Consider the following 15,434-nt stretch of genomic DNA (forward strand, 5'->3'; position numbering starts at 1 on the left):
GCTGAGACTGTGCCTTGTTTTGTGCCATTTAGCGATGCACGTGTAAAGGGGAAAAATACAGAGCGAGAAAGTGACGACATTCTGCAAGAAGCTATATCGCCATCAATTCGATTGGATACCACAGAGCCTGAACTCTTGTTTCAAGACCAGACAGTACCTGGCAGAAACAGGTATAATTTGAGGCCAAGAACTATGGACAAATAAAAAAATCTTTTTCTTTGATATCTTCAAAAGTGCAGCTCTCTCTCAACTGAAAAACTTTTTGACTTTTTGTTTTTCGAACCACCATCCGGGTTCAGCTGCAGGGTCACGGTGCCAAGACTTTGGGGTACAAGCCGGGGACGTTAGGTCAACGGTTCTGGTTGGTCTAGGGCGTTCCCTGAACTGACAGGTGTACTCCTTAGCAGAAGATACTCATCCGCCGCGAGCAGCACGATTAGAGGATGGAGTTTTTCAGGATGAAGCGGCCCACCAAGGAAATAAATTTCAAGAGCAGAATATGTAAAATAATGAATAGCAAATGTTTTGTAGTATTATGTCTGTTTGTGCTATCTAGCATAATGATGTTTTCTGTAGGTTGTGTATTATTGTCTTTCCAAGTGTCATTTGCACCCACTGTTCAGCCCACATCTCTTCCTACTGTTTTTCCACACTCTTTCCACCCTCTGCCAGAACACGAACAAGCTAGACGTGCTGAATTTGTAAACAATTCGTTCATTCAACTCCTGCACCAGCACCAACTAGTTATGAATACAACGAACTGCTGGGTGTGTGGTTTGATGCCACACACCATTAATAAGGGCATCCCATATCTAGTACTGCCGTTTAGCTATAATGGTTCATCATGGGCATTCCAAACCATGTTTCTTTTTGCACTTGAAACCTACTCGCAGCGACCACCACGTTCCATTAGACCTAACTCGAACAATAAAGCCTTGATGAAAGGAGTCGCAGATATGAGTAGAGATATTGATGCATATACATCTATTCCCAAGGATGAGTTGTGAGCTTATGTAGGTTGGAACGGGACTGGGTATAGCATCAGTTTGGGCGAAAAACAGCGCAAAAGTTCATCTCCGATTTGGGTCGTACCCCACATAGGTCGGTTCTGTCTACAAGGCAATGGTCAGAATCCAAGAGCTCAACTAGGGAAGAGTAACTGTACTGAAACATACACTTTTCCATCACAGTTCTCCCCTGCGTTTTTGGCTGCCAAGGGTACATACTTTGTCTGCAATGATCGAGCATATACATGGTTGCCCCCTGATTTCTCGGGCATGTGTTATGTGGCGAATCTGCTACCGCCAACATTTACTGCCACCTCTGATTATCACAAGACCAGAGTTGTGAGAGGCGTTGTTAGTAAGGAAGATACTACCGGTCAGGAAGCGGGAGACTTTTTCCTGGGTTTCCTGCCGTTTTGGGGACCAATGGTCAATAGTCGGAACCTGAGACAACTGACCCGTGTAGTTGAATCCACTGTTAATGTAACGGCCGGTGCCCTTGGTAACTTGACAGCTGAGCTTCAAGCGGATCGCCTGATGACGTTGCAGAACCGTATGGTTCTAGACGTCATACTTGCAGACCATGGTGGGGTATGCAAGGTTATCCAATCGAGCTGTTGTATTTTCATACCAGATAACGCTCCGACAGTCTACCAGGCCATTTCCAAACTGCATAAGATTTCCGAATCCATTCACGTGGATAAAGGAGATTGGTCAATGATGGGGTGGTTCCGGGGACTGATATCAGCTTGGGGATGGAAGATTCTAATAGTCATTGGGATGATCTTAGCCATTCTTTTTCTGTTCTGTTTATGTATACAGTGTGCTCCTGTAATGTGTAGCCTCTGTGTTACATCATGTGTAAGGAAACCTATATCAAAGGACGAGCTGAGCAATAGGATGATGCTGCAGCAACATCTCCATGACTTTATGAACATAGACTTGGACTCAGATTAGTATAGTTCTTGCCTATGTAAGGGCAAAAGGAGGGTCTGTGGTACTGTAAATTCGGAACCGTGTAGGTGGCATGGTCCCACCATGCCAATTTTGGTATCCGCGAACCGCAAATGAGTAACGCGGTATGTATGAGTGTTTGCGGCATGTTTCACTAATGAATTCACCGTCCACATGATACCACATATCGAACCCTTTGGGTTCCATTTTAGAACAGTAGCCATTTTGTGATTGCCCTCACATAGGCTGCGCACTAAGGCCATGCTCAGGCCTAAAGGACACGTACACCTTCTGTGACTTCTCTCTGACCTGTGCAAGCCGACTCCGCTGCCCGAGGTCAATCCTGTCCGGCCGGTTCCTTTCTCGCGGCCTAATGTGATTAGCATCAGGGCTCGACCCATCATAAAGCCCCTGTTCGCACACGATCTCTGACTAAGCTATTTTCACACCTGACTCTGTTTCCTACTTTATGGCTCGTTTTACGAGCAGGAGGTGCCCGTTTTATTGGGGTCTGCTGTTATCTGATGAGGGTTCTGAGCCTTGCTGGGTAAAATGACTGCATGCTTAATGAACTGAAATGTGGGATTGTCATTATGGCTCTGCTGTTCCTTTGAAACTAAAATATGTGAATAACCACTTGTGAAACAGGGGCGGTGTTGCCCCTAAAGCGTAATTTTGTGTATATAAGTAAAGACTGTTTTTTGGTTGAGGGGCAGTCTCCTGAGAACCTACATCGTGTTGTACTTCTCGGATATCTGTGATTGGTCTGCAGCCAATAAACACGATCTTTGATTTCACCTAGAAGACTCTGTGTTTCTGTGGGTCTGAAACAGGAAGAATCCAAAGTCTTAGGGTGTGTTCCCCTGCACCGCTGGGTTCTAAAAACACAGTACTTCATTGATTCGAGTCGCCAATAAGCGCCCTCTCCCCTCAAGCCAGGTTTCTCGAGTAGCCTGTGACTAACAATTGTAACTTTTGTCATTTATATATTACGTGTGCTGAGGATCAATAATTAAGACCACGTATGGAGTCCAGCAACAACTTAGTGCTGATATTGTCACTTTAGAAAAACGATTACAGACCCTAGCGCATACACTATACAAGACTCCAGCTAACATGATGAGCAAAAAAATGATGGATTTAGGCCCAGATCTCTGTACTGGGGTGAATGTATGACATTGTTCTGCATTCTGTCCATCAACTGTTCTTTTTGCATTTGTCACCCCGAGAGGGACGGGTATGCCCAGACGTGGGTCCAGTGCGCTCCATGCCACTGGAGTCAAGCTATCCTGGCTGATGAGGGCTGAAAGCCCGAAACCGGTCCTAGGATGCTTGTTTCCAGTCCAGGGAGGACCTGGCCTGGCAGTTTGGGCTGGATTGTTCCCATTGGGCGCAGGTTCAAGACTGATTTTCAGATGGCTGTGTCCAAACTGGAATGGCATGGTGTGCAAAAAAACGATGGATTTAGGCCCAGATCTCTGTACTGGGGAGAATGTATGATATTGTTCTGCATTCTGTCTATCAATTGTTCTTTTTGCACATGACAGAGTGGACGCGACTCCGAGGTGACCTCCTCGAGGCTTGGTCAAGCTTAGAAAAGCACAATTATACCAGCTACAGGTAGAGACTGTATGTGGAGGGGGACAGATCAGGAGCGCTCTTAGCACGACTCATCCGCACAGTGACGGTGCAGATTCTGGTGTTGAAGCTTCGCAATAATATGGGAAATTAGGTATTTACCCAAGATGCGATTATACAGGAATTTGCGACTCGTTTACATCAGACATGTCCGACTGTCGCGCAGACTAGGCAGCAGACATTGCAGGACTTTTTAGGGGACGCTGAAATCCTAGTGGGGCCACTCACTAGGGAAGAAATATTAGCAGCGATTAGAAACTAAAACCGGAAAAATGCTCTGGGAGTGACGGTCTCCCAGCTGAATTTTATCTAATGTTTGCCCCACAGCTAGTAGATCACCTCCTGGAGGTGTATGATGAGGCTCTGGATAGGGGGGTCCTTCCTGCGACCATGATGGAAGCACTAGTGTCCATTATCCTGAAGCCAGATAGGGATCCCCTCTCCCCAGGCACCTACAGGCCCATCTCTCTTCTGAATATTGTGAATATTGATGAGAAAATTCTGAGTGGCGTTTTAGCGTCGTGATTATTACCGTACATGATCCGATTGGTTCATCCAGACCAGGCTGGGTTTGTCCCTGACCGGAACACTATGCATAATCTGCGCAGACTTGCATATGTCTGGCACGCGCCGCACTTACGGGAGGAAGACTGAGCTCTGTCTCCTGGATATCCGACAGGCCTTTGATTCTGTTGAAAGGTATTATATGTGTATGGTGCTTGGTCGAATGGGACTGGGAGAAGGCTACTTGAGATGGTTAAAATTGCTATATATTAAACCAACAGCTTGGACCCCCCTTCGCAGTCAGGTATCAGATAGTTTAGAACTCCAGAGAGGTACTCAACAGGGTTGCCCTCTGTCACCGCTCCTTTTCGCTCTTGCGATGGAGCCTTTGGCTATCTCCCATAGATGTAGGATAGCACACTGGGGGAATCGGCTGGGGGCGACGGTTCACGTGGTGTCAATGTATGCCGATTACACATTGGTATACCTCCGACGTCCAAAAGAGGCGGTCTCCGAGCTCCTTAGGGAACTAAATGGCTTTGGTGAAATATCAGGGCTTTGCCTTAACTCGGAGAAGTCTAAACTTTTTCCAATGGGGAGCCTGGAGAACAAGGATGAGGGCGAGTTGCCCATAGTAGGGTTGACCTGGGTTAGAGACTTGGTACGCTATCTTGGAGTCAGGCTGGCGCACACACAGGAGGCCTACCTAGAACACAATATGGGGAATTGTGTGGAAGGCATTCGTAAATCGATTGAATTCTGTAGAGATTTGCCCCTGTCGCTGATGGGACGAGTAGCCTTAATAAAAATGGTGATTCTCCTGTTCTGTTTGTAGACTATGCAGAACTCCTTTACCATATTCCTTGGGCGTACTTCCGAAGGCTGGATCGTCTATTGGTTGATCTATTATGGGGGTCCAAAAGGAAAAGGGTGAAACTGGATACACTACAGAGGATGCGGGAGCGGGGAGGCTTAGAGGTCCCTAGATTGGGCTTTTATTACATGGCAACACAGCTTCAACACGCCGCCCGGTGGCTAGATGAAAGCAACAACTGGAAGAGGCGGTTGTTGGAGGGTACTCACAGGCGAACCCCACTTCCGGACCTTCCTATGATGGGATCCTGAGTGCCAGAAGAGCTCCCATATATTATCAGACATGTGGCCGCAATCTGGGAATCTGCATTTAAAACTGCGGTGAAACGAGTGCCCTATGCCCCGGAGGCCCCGTTGTGGGCGGTAATACCGTTTAAACAAATAAGTCAAACCATGTCCATTCTCAAAAAGGGCGCAGGGAGGCTGTTATACGATGGGAGATCTGCATTTAGGACAAAAGTTCATTACCATGGAGGAGGCGGAATCAATGTTTGAGTTAGGTAGGGGTCAATACCTACAATACGCCAAGATCTCAGCGGTCGCACAGGAGGTGTGGCCGATGTTCCTGGAGGAGCCACCCATTGCTGCCACGCTTCAGGCTCTCGTGACATTGGCTGGGGCGATAGGCTGGTGTCTCACATTTATAGGGCACTGAGGGGGGACCTGGATGTGCACCCGCTCCCGATTCAAGCTAGGTGCGATGCGGTGCTGGGAGAGCCCCTGACGGACTCGGATTGGCAAAATGTACATGAAGGAGTTAAACGCATAAGTTCTAATACCAGATTAAAACTTACACAATTCAATATAGTACATCAAACATATCTGACACCAAGTGTACTTCACAAAATATATCCCGATCGCCCTGCTAGATGTTCCAAGTGTGGTTATGGCAACGCCCAGTTCTTGCACATGAAATGGGATTGTCCAGAGCTGTGTCTCTTCTGGAGATCGATACTGGAGAGTTTGCGTCGAGTGATGGAGTGGACGCTACCCCAATCTATTAAAGAGGTGTTGCTGGGACTTTTCCCTACGCCTAAAGAGAAAAAGCTTACACGCAGATTCCTCCAGTTGGGGTTGGTTTTAGCCAAGAGAAGGATTGCAATTAGTTTTATGAGTCCAACGCCCTCCACGTTGGGGAAGTGGGCCGGAGACTTGCGGGAATGGGCGACGGCAGAGTTCATTCAGATGAGACGTGTTTGAAGGGATGATAAACTAGAAGACGATGCAAGGGCCTTGTATGTCATGGTCACAGAGGTCCCCACGGGGGAGGATCTCGCCTCTCAAGTGACAGGAGAACAAAATTGTTAGACCCGGCCCTCGTAACATAGCTAGACCTGGCCCCTGCACCTCACACCAGCCCCCAAACCCACGGCCTAGCCGATCCTTCCCACCAGAACTCACACGCACCCCACCCAGACTTCCCCGTCCGTGGCCTTCCTCCCTTCGGCCACACTGGGCCCGCGTGCCCACTTCCTGCATCAAGATGGCCGCCCGGCCCCAGCGCGACCCGGGCCCAGAGGCGCCACTCCGGCTGGAGGACACCGCGCTCCCCTTGGGATGAGAGAGGGAGGAGCAGTTTCTATCACACCTCTGCGCTTCCCTGGGACGGTGGGTTTCGATCGTCCTGCCGGCCTCCCCGAGGGCTGGCTCCACGCCTGCTGGGCGTCTGGGACTCCTCCCGACCCAGCCCTGAAAGGATCAAAAGACAATGGCAGGAAACCCCAACAAGTGACCCCCAGGTGACAAGACCCCTGCTTACACAGACTCCGGACATCAAAGAGGAGTCGGCCTATAACAAGGGGTGCTCTGGGACTGAAGTCGGTGGAGCTAGGGTCCGGCCGGGTGCTGGTGGTACCCCTACGCTTCCGAAACCTCCTCCTGGGCTTGGCCCACGATGTTCCCCTCGCAGGCCACTTGGGCCAGGACAAAACGTACAGTCGCCTCGTGACCCACTTCTACTGGCCCAGAATGAAAGCAGATGTAGGAGCCCACTGCAAGTCCTGTCCCACGTGCCAGGCCAGTGGGAAGAGCGGAGGGAAGAGCAAGGCTCCCCTCCAACCCTTCCCTGTCGTCAGTACCCCTTTTGAGCGGGTCGGGATCGACATTGTAGGGCCCCTGGACCCCCCATCTTCCCAAGGGCACCGGTTCATCCTCGTCCTGGTGGACCATGCCACCCGTTACCCTGAGGCCATCCCCCTGAGCACCGTCACGGCCCCCGTGGTGGGCCGGGCGTTGATGGGAATCTTCTCCCGCATGGGCTTCCCCCGCGAGGTCGTGAGCGACCGCGGTACCAACTTTATCTCCCGATACATGAAGTCCCTATGGCAACAATGCGGGGTGTCCTATAAGTTCACCACCCCGTACCACCCACAAGGAAACGGCCTGGTAGAGCGGTTTAACCGGACTCTGAAGGGGATGATCGCGGGCCTGGAAGAGCCCCTCCGGCGTAAGTGGGACATCCTGCTCCCCTGCCTCCTATTCGCATACCGCGAAGTTCCCCAGAAATCCTTGGGGTTCAGCCCCTTTGAGTTACTCTACGGGCACCCCATCAGGGGGCCCCTCAGCCTGGTCAAGGAAGGTTGGGAGGCGGCGCCCCGAGGCCCCCACCCGAGATGTGTTCCGTTACGTCCTGGCCCTCCGGAACCAGACGAGAAGGTTCCGAGAGATGGCCGAGGCCAACCTGGAGGCGAGTCAGGAGGAGATGAAGCGCTGGTACGACCAGAACGCCACTCTGGTCGAGTTTCAGCCGGGCCAGCAGGTATTGGTCATGGCCCCCGTGAAACCCGGCGCCCTCCAGGATATATGGACCGGGCCCTTCAAGGTGGTTGAGCGGAAGAGCCAGGTCACGTACTTGGTGGACGTCCAGTCCCCCCGGGACCCCCTCCGGGTCCTCCACGTGAACCGCCTCAAGCCCCACTTTGTGCGAACGGAGCTGAGCCTCCTACTGGCCACGGATGATGGGTCCGAGGAGGAGTCAGATCCTCTCCCGGATCTCCTGTGCACCAAAGAGAAGGACGGCTCCGTAGAAGGAGTGAACCTCGCCCCGTCTCTCACTCCCCAGCAACGTGAAGATTGCCGCCAGCTCCTAGGGCAGTTTTCGGACCTCTTCTCCCTGGTCCCTAGGGTCACCGACTGGTGTGTCTATGACGTGGATACCGGGGACAGTCTGCCAGTGAGACACCGGGCCTACCGAGTCCCTGATCGGGTCCGGTTCTGCATCCAAGCCGAAGTCTCGAAAATGTTGACCCTAGGCGTGATCGAACCCTCCGACAGCCCCTGGGCCAGCCCCGTGGTCCTGGTCCCGAAAGCAGCTGCCCCCGGGGTCGCACCAGAACTCCGCTTCTGCGTGGACTACCGGGGACTCAATGAAGTCACCCGAGCCGATGCCCACCCCATTCCCCGAGCCGACGAGCTAATTGACCGGCTCGGGGCTGCTCGGTTCCTCAGCACCTTCAATCTCACCTGCGGCTACTGGCAAATTGCGCTCACAGAAGGAGCCAAGGAGCGGTCCGCCTTCTCCACCCCGGATGGGCACTATCGCTTTCGCGTAATGCCCTTCGGGATGAAAAATGCCCCGGCCACCTTCCAGCAACTGGTAAACAGAGTCCTGGCCGGGCTGGAAAAATTCAGTGCCGCGTATCTCGACGATATCGCAGTTTTTAGCTCCGAGTGGAGTGAGCACCTCCAGCACCTTCGGAGGGTGCTGACCGCCCTGCGCCAGGCAGGCCTCACCGTGAAAGCCAGTAAGTGCCAGATTGGGCAAGGCTCGGTAACCTACCTGGGGCACCAGGTCGGAAGTGGGCAGGTCGCCCCTCTACAGCCCAAAATCGACGCCATCCTAGCCTGGGAACCCCCCACTACCCAAACGGAGGTCCGAGCCTTCCTGGGCCTCACGGGCTACTACCGGAGATTCATCCGGAATTACGGCAGCTTGGTCGGTCCCCTCACGGGACTCACGTCCAAAAAGCAGCCCAAAAAGGTGCAATGGTCCCCTGCCTGCCAAGAGGCGTTCGAGGCCCTGAAAGCGGCCATGTGTACTGCCCCCGTCCTCCAGGCCCCCGACTACTCCAAAGAGTTTGTGGTACAGACGGATGCTTCCGAGCATGGCATCGGGGCAGTCCTCTCCCAGGTGAATGACCAAGGCCTAGACCAGCCCGTAGCCTTCCTCAGCCGAAGACTGTTGCCCAGGGTACAGAGATGGAGCACCATCGAGCGAGAGGCATTCGCCGTAGTCTGGGCCCTCAAGAAACTACGCCCGTACCTGTTCGGCACCCATTTCAAGGTCCAAACCGACCATCGCCACGTGCGGTGGCTCATGCAGATGCGAGGGGAAAACCCCAAGCTGCTGCGGAGGTCAATCTCCCTCCAGGGGATGGATTTCACCGTGGAGCATCGCCCTGGGGCTGACCACGCCAACGCCGATGGCCTCTCCCGGTTCTTCCGCCTCAGCGAAGAGAACCCCCAAGAAGATGGGTAGTTCTTTCCGGCTTTCAGCTGGGGGGGACGCGTGTTAGACCCGGCCCTCGTAACATAGCTAGACCTGGCCCCTGCACCTCACACCAGCCCCCAAACCCACGGCCTAGCCGATCCTTCCCACCAGAACTCACACGCACCCCACCCAGACTTCCCCGTCCGTGGCCTTCCTCCCTTCGGCCACACAGGGCCCGCGTGCCCACTTCCTGCATCAAGATGGCCGCCCGGCCCCAGCGCGACCCGGGCCCAGAGGCGCCACTCCGGCTGGAGGACACCGCGCTCCCCTTGGGATGAGAGAGGGAGGAGCAGTTTCTATCACACCTCTGCGCTTCCCTGGGACGGTGGGTTTCGATCGTCCTGCCGGCCTCCCCGAGGGCTGGCTCCACGCCTGCTGGGCGTCTGGGACTCCTCCCGACCCAGCCCTGAAAGGATCAAAAGACAATTGCAGGAAACCCCAACAAGTGACCCCCAGGTGACAAGACCCCTGCTTGCACAGACTCCGGACATCAAAGAGGAGTCGGCCTATAACAAGGGGTGCTCTGGGACTGTCCGGCAGATTCGCCTTGGAACACCTGAGCCCTGCTGAGTGACTCGCGGCTCCCTGAAGATCGTAAGACCTCCGAACTTGTGCTTGAGCCCTGCTGAGTGACTCGCGGCTCCCTGAAGATCGTAAGACCTCCAAACTTGTGCTTGAGCCCTGCTGAGTGACTCGCGGCTCCCTGAAGATCGTAAGACCTCCGAACTTGTGCTTGAGCCCTGCTGAGTGACTCGCGGCTCCTCGAAGATCGTAAGACCACCGAACTTGTAACCGAGCCCTGCTGAGTGACTCGCGGCTCCCACAGACTCTCTTGGTCCCGCCGGACCCCACGACGACAAGCGTATCCCCCAGCTCGAGGATTGTGAGCTGTGCGCCGGGTACACTCCTGCATTTGATTCTTATCCCCAAAGACTGTCCCTCTACCTCCTAACCCCCCTCCAAGACTCTGTGAGCCCACGCTCTGCTTGTATATATTTGCGTGGCTGATCATAAAGATCTTACCACTTCGATCTGATAAAGATTTGCTCGTAAGAACTCTTCGTGTGGTGTCTCTCTGTCGTGTGGTGCCGAGTGTGCGATCCTAGATACGAGGTTCCTCCCCGGAGGAGTCTCCCGCCAGTGCCCGGCTACGATACCTCGAGGGTGGGTCTCAGGGCAGTCAGGGCCCCCTCCGGGCCCCTCTGAGGCGGCCTTCTAACAAAAATATTAAATGTGATTGACCCGATGAGGTAGAAAGCCCACAGGCCTCTCTTACCCTGAGTACAGTGTAGAAATGTCTGCACACATACATCATCTGGCCTGCATTGAAGGTATCGTGATTGAGGTTTTCCTTATGTGACCCAGGGGCTGGTGGGATGGGTACGTTTAAAGTTATTATGTTATGATTTCCATAATGAGAATGACCCACATACATTCAAGTACAATACTGAGTGTATTGACACAAGATTTTTTTTTTTTTTTTGTAACATATTTTTATTAAATTTTCAGGTTTATTGTGATGAACAGCAGACAGATCTTTCAATCAATTGGATCGTATATTACAGTATCCGGCATCACATATCATTTGTCGAAGACAGAAGGATAACTTAAAAAACAATTTGTGAACCCTATGGACCCTGGTAGTGAATATGTCATGCGAACTGGGGTATAACACAGGAAAAACTAGGGGATGAGTATGGAATTTCACGTCCGGGCCTCCCAGACTGATGTTCGGACAAACGTGTGAGTGTGACGCACCGATGATTTGCGTTTGAACCGACTCTTAGGCTCGACCGGCAAGAGTGGCGGTATGCGCCTTAACGCTGCCTTGAATGTGATCATGTCCCCAGCATATGAAGGAGTTGGTCGGTCAGGACCTAAGACTGTGTTTGCAGGACTGGTAGTGTAGGTGTGTCACCGTTTGGGTCTTCGCCGGGGGTTAGTTGCTTAAAGCGATGTAACAACAGGGCCCAATCCATTGATATGGGGTGCTTGCGGATCCCTCTCACCTCCTCCTCCCACAACGTTTCCTCCTCCGCTGCCGCCCATTTGTGTGTAGCTCCCACCCAAGCCGTGAGTGGGGGACCGGTGAGGGAACGCCAGTGCATGGCGATGCTCTGTTTGGCTAACAACACCGCCAGGGAGAGAAAGCGAGTCTGCACCTTGTATTGTTTGTGTGTGCGGAAGATACCTAGGGCGCTGGCTTCCCATGTGCTCATGCATGTGATCCCTATGAGGTCCCCTAGAGCAGTATGGATGTGCTGCCAAAAAGATCGGATTATGGGGCAACTCCAAAACATGTGTTGGAAATCTGCATCATGTGATCGGCATCTGGGACAAGGGAACTGCGTGTCTGGGTAGAATCGTTGGAGGCGTGCTGGTGTCAAATAAGCTCGATGGAGTATGTAAAATTGTATGTTTTTAAAGCGTGCATTTCTGGATACCTTCTTGGGGTATTCCAGGGCTCTCTCCCATTCCTTCTCGTGAAGTGCGCGCCCAATTTCAGCCTCCCAAATGGCACGTAGGGTCACTAGCAGTTTATTGGTCAGCTCTCGTATGGCCTTATAGAGCCATGTGGTTAGATGTCGACACGCTCCCATATGTAAAATCGCGTGAATAACTGGATGTGTGTGTGGTTCCCCCCTCGAGAGGTCCTGGTACGGCCGGTAACTATCTAGTAGTTGGCGGTGAAGCAGGAATTGCCCTGGGGGAAGATCGTAGTCGTCCATGAGACTTCGGAATGGTCTAAGCTGTCCGTCCTCAAAAAGGGACTCCATCTCGGTGATGCCACAGGATGTCCATGTGGTGAGCATATTGTTTGTGTAATAGTGTTCCCGCTTGGGCCACCCAATTAATGGGAGTAGAGGGGAATACAAGGGTGTCTCTGAGGACATGCGGTGCATTCTTTGCATGCGCCTTCGTGCCACTGCCACCTGTAGGGGATATGTATGTTTCACTTTGGTGCCAGGGAACAATAGACGACGGATCTCCGAAACGGGGTTTATGGTGTGCGTTTCCTCCGTGTACCTGTCCGCCGTCCAGTGGGAGAGCCACTGTAGTTGTGCCGCTAAGAAGTAGGCTTCGAAGGAGGGAGCGCCTAGGTCACCCTGTGTAGTGGGTAATTGTAGTTTTTTCAGTGCTATTCTATGTCTGGTAGAGCCCCAAATTAACGCGCTGAGGAGCAAGTCCAGATCCAGAAAGAAGGTTCTAGGTGGGATCACTGGTAGATTGGTAAAGTAGTATAATAATCGTGGAACCATTATCATTTTGGCTAAAGCCACTCGGCCTATTGGGGCCAGCGGAAGGCTTTTCCAAAATCCGACTGAGGCTCTAATGCCCGCCAATGCCGTACTGTGGTTACCCTAAAAAATATCAGTTGAGGAGTGATACAGGCGGATCCCGAGATACCGGGGTGCATCCGCGCTCCAAGGCACTCGTTGACTACCCAATCTAACCTCCTGAGGGGGTAGGCCCGGATGCATCGGGTATATCGTGGATTTATCCCAATTCACCCTCAACCCAGAGGCTGCTGCGAATTCTGTCAATGTCACCCAAAGGGGGGTCAAGTCTTCTGTGATGTCTCGCATGTATATTAAGAGATCGTCAGCGTACATAGAGACACTATGCACGGTGCCCGCTATGGGAATGCCCCAGCGCGCTCCCTCCTGGCGAAGCCGTATGGCCAGGGGCTCGACGGCCAGGGCAAAAAGTAAGGGGGACAGCGGACATCCCTGCCTCGTGCCCCTCCGAACCGCGAATTCTGCCGAGATATAGTGTCCCAAGCGAACCCGTGACGTGAGTTTAGTGTATAAGAGTTGTGTATAAGCGATGAAGGTGGGGCCAATGTCCGCCCGCTGTAGGACCGTGAAAAGGTACTGCCAAGTGAGGGAATCAAATGCCTTCTCGAGGTCTAGGATATATCCCTTTCACCTGGTCTTGGACGTGGAATATGCGGCGTATGTTCTGGGATGTGCGTCTACCGGGAATGAATCCACACTGGTCCGGATGGACCAGGGGACGTATAATTTGTGCGTACCTATCTGCCAGTATCTTCCCGAGGAGTTTGCAGTCAGCGGAGAGTAGTGATATAGGGCGATAGGAGGCCATTTGCTGCGGATCCCGATGCGGCTTTAAGAAAGTCACGAGTGCTGACTCTCTCATAGATCTCGGTAGTTCTCCCTTCTCAAGCGCAGTCGCGAGCATCTCTACCAATCGAGGGACCAGTTGTATAGAAAAAGTTGTGTAATATTATAGTGGGAGCCCATCTAATGCCGGCGCCTTATGGGCTAGGGCGTGTAAGGCACGGGTCACTTCTGACGCTGTGATCGTCGTTTCTAGGGCCTCCCTATCTGTCCTTGTGATTTTTGGTATAGTCAGGGGATCAAGAAAACGATCCACTACGGCTTGTGGAGTTGAGGCTGGGTCATTGTATATCCCCGCGTAGTAGCCGTAATAAGCCCCAAGAATCTCGGCTTGGGAGCGCACCAGTGTACCCTGGGAACCCAGTATTTCGGTGATGGGTTCGAAATCAGTGTCTTGCCTGGCCAGCCACGCCAATAATGTGCCCGTTTTGTCCCTTTCTTTATGCATCCGAGTTGCGTACGATCTAAAATTGTACCGGCGGAGATCTGCGCAAGAGGCTTGATAATCTGTTTTTGCTTTCGCTAAGCGCTGCGTCTCTTCCTCGGATGTGGTGTCCCGCTTAGTGATAGAGGCGAGGTGTTGCTCAGCCTTGGTAAGCGCCAGTTCCAACACGCGCTTGACCCCTGTTATTTGTTTCATGCATTCTCCTCGGGCCACTACTTTAAATGTGTCCCATTCCACTAATGCTGAGGAAGCTGTACCTGCATTGTGTGTAAAATAGTCTTGAATGCTACGCTTCTGTTCATGCCTAAAGACGTGGTCGGAGAGACAATCCCGTGGCAAGCGCCAGGTATGGACGGGGGGGTGTGGGGGTCGCCAGTTGAGTCGGAGGATGTGGGCATCGTGATCAGAAATGACCCTGCCCATGTAGTCTGTGTGGGTAATTTTGGGCAGTATTGCTGCTGTGCATAAGAATCTGTCGAGACGGACACGCAGATTATGCGGGATGGAATGGAAGGAGTACAGCCGGGTCTGTGGGTGGCGCATTCGCCACGCGTCAGTAAGTGCCCAGTGTGCGAGCCAGGCCCGAAATCTGTCGGTTTGCCTGGGGCCGGAGAGTGCACCGGAGGGGGGTGAGAGCAGTCTAGGTTGAGATCGAGCGTGCAATTATAGTCTCCACCCAAAATCCAAGGAATAGAGGCAAAAGGGGCTAACATCCCGGTGAGGTGATCCCAAAATTTGTCCTGCTCTACATTGGGGGCATATATGCTACCAAGGAGTACTGCCTGCCCATCTAAGAGGCCCTCTAGCAGCGTATATCTGCCGTCTTTATTCACCACCCTCCGGAGTTCCTGGAAGGGGGTTCCCGGTCGAACCTAGATCAGTGCCCCGCGTGCATACGCGGAAGAGGTCGTGGCGCATATGGTACCCCGCCATTTAGCCTGTAGTTTCCCCACCTCCTTCGCAATGAGATGCGTCTCCTGTAGGAAAGTTATCCGAGCATTGTGACGCTTTGCATATGAGTACACTGCATAACGCTTGCTCGGAGTGTGAAGACCCCTAACGTTAAGGGTGAGGATGGTAATATCAGTATGTGGTGTATTTATTGCCATGTCTCAGTATCGGTGTGTGATGATCGGAGTCGGTGTCTGTCGGGGTGTACAAAGCAAGGCCAACCCAACTGAGTGAGGGTGCATGTACCCCACAACACTGTTTGGCCACGTGTTGCGAGCGTCCGGATCTGTGTCATTCCATGAGGGGGGTTGGGATATTGCTGAACTGGAAAAACTAACTGTATAACTGGGGTCGGGAAACATTCCCAATGCCAAGGACCCATCGCCAGAAACGATGCGTCCAAACCTGCGCTCCCTATTGAGGGGGGTGCAACA

Source organism: Triturus cristatus, chromosome 10 (assembly GCF_964204655.1).
Source record: "Triturus cristatus chromosome 10, aTriCri1.1, whole genome shotgun sequence".
NCBI lineage: Eukaryota > Metazoa > Chordata > Amphibia > Caudata > Salamandridae > Triturus > Triturus cristatus.